The sequence below is a fragment of the Otolemur garnettii genome, unplaced genomic scaffold, assembly GCF_000181295.1.
Source record: "Otolemur garnettii isolate 467f Iridium unplaced genomic scaffold, OtoGar3 scaffold00011, whole genome shotgun sequence".
Lineage (NCBI taxonomy): Eukaryota > Metazoa > Chordata > Mammalia > Primates > Galagidae > Otolemur > Otolemur garnettii.
Genome location: NW_003852406.1, coordinates 25164485 through 25167031, shown reverse-complemented (window position 1 = coordinate 25167031; position 2547 = coordinate 25164485).

Genomic DNA, 2547 nt, shown 5'->3' with positions numbered 1-2547 from the left:
AATTTTTAAATATAAAATATGAAGAAATATACTTTTTTCTCTTATCAATTAGCAAAGACTAAAAACAATGCATTTGGAAGGGAGTGAGACAACATGCACTCACGCTCTCATTTGCTGTTGATAGGAATGCAAATCAGCTTTTTGGTGAACAATTTAAAAATTACTACCCAAAATTTTAATGCACATGCCCTTTTGCCTTACCATTTCATATCTACAAACTCACAGCATACTTGTACATGTGCACAAAGACATTTGTAAAAGTGAGTTCACTGAGTCATGGGTTTGCAATCAAAAATTTGGGAGCATCAAAAGAAAATAGGTTAATTATAATACATCCATAAAATAAAATACCATATGGCTATCAAAACAATGGTGACAAACTTAAACAGATTCATTTAAAAAGATGTCCTAAAACAAGTAAAAAAAATCAGTATGCATAGCAAAATCCAACTTGTTTTTTTTGTTACAAATGTATGTACATATTATCTATTATAAGTATGTAATTATATATATATAAAACAGAAAGTCCACAGCTATTAAAAGTGATTACTCTGGGGAGAGGGATGGAGTCTATAATTTCACTTTTTATTTTACACAGTACAGTAAAACCTCTCTGTAAGTTGACCATTCAAGGGGACAGCAACAAACTGGTCAACATATGGAGGTGGTCAACATAAGGAACTAGGCCTGCTGTACTGATGTGTACACATGGTAAATGTCCAGTCTATGAAAATAAGGTCAATTTAAGGAGGTGGTCCATATAGGGAGGCAGTCAACAGTGGAGGTTCTACTGTTTGAAATTTCAGAATGTTTTTAATTTTTAAAATGTACCCCAAAATAGAAAAACCACACACATATTTTAGCAATCGGGTTCAGCAATGAGGTTAATAAAGATAAATGCCATGGCCAGAGGGGTAGGAACTAGCAGAGAAGGACAGGCCCTACCAGCCATCCCCCCTTACTCACATCTCCTTTCCTCTCACCTCAGGCATCAACCTGAACCCATATTAATTTAAGGGGAGATAAAACTCTAATCTCCCAGACAGCTTCCTTATCTATAGGATGAAGGGTAAAAGGAAGGGCAGGGAATAGAAAAGATTCATTAGCAGTGACGGGAAGGGGAAGAAATTGTGCTCAGTCCAGCTGAGACAATCATTTCTGTTTATGGGAAGAACTTTGTGTTCTTATGCTTATTTTACATCTCCTTCCTTGCAATTGTCACAACCTCCTGTTGAGGACATTCCCAAGACAGTCCTTCTACCCACTTATGATCAGCTATAGGCTTAAAAATTAGATTACCCTGTTTGTTAGGACTGCACATGAATTAAAGATAGAATATGAACAAGGACCTCTGGGACTCTGAGAAACTTATTTACTTTGATGCATAGACTTTGAAAATGATTTTTCTTATTCCCTAGTCTTCAGATTTTCTGGAGACAGGGAACCTAATGGTTGAGTTCTATATAATATAGGTGATGTGCTATTAACAAAGGAGTTATGACCATTAGAATTTCTGAGCGTAATCCCTTGGATATATAACACTATATAAATTTAAAACAGTTAATAATCCCACCTCAAACTTCAAAGGCTCTCAAGAATTGGCCAAAAAGATCTTCAAATTTTGGTCGCTACATTTAAAGTTATGCTATGAAAAAAAAATTATGAATGAAATTTATGTGTTATTCTATCCCTGAATATGTAAGTCATGAGGCTAGCATCTTAACTATACCTCACTTACAAAGATACATCTTGGTAAAAAAAAAAAAATGTTACCCACTTATTCTATAGCAGAAAACAAAACATCCAGTACTTGATTTCTGTGTAATATCATTTCAAAAAATCACTCTGCTCATGACTCCTCAGGAAGTTTTACTGGCTATATCTGACCAATAATAAATTCTGAAACCCAGTATGATCAATCTCCAGATCTCCAAAAGACATGAGAGTAGCTGCACCACCAGACACATCTACTGTGAACATTCTCATGTGTTAAAACATTCTAATAATCGCTCAAAGGAAATAAGAAATAACTATCCCTTGATAATTCTAGTTTACTGGCTTTATAAAACTCAGTTACCACTACTCTAAAGATAGAGAACCAAAATTATAACAGAAAGCAACACTACTCCTTGAATAATAGTAACACTGATTCCAGAATCTTTCCCCTTACAGCCGTAATGGTACCTTCTCTCCCCTAATCAAGTTATCTATTATTTATCTTATCTCTGTCATTAAACCAAAGACTTCCTGAGGGCAGAAAGATGTCAATTCATCTTAAGTATTTCCACAATACATAGTTTTGCACATGATTAGCCTTCAAAACTTATGTATTTGCAACTGGTCAAAAATTACTTGTACTTTTAGCTTTTGGCTATAGAATTGCCTGACTTACTGAAAAATGAGATTTAAAAGTTCTTGCTATAAAATAATTCTAAAGAAGATTGATTCTGATGAACAACAAATGATTTTAACAAACACTTATCAGCCAGCTCTGTAACCCAGTCAATTTACTTTACAACCCTTCCAAACCTAAGAGTAAGCATCTAA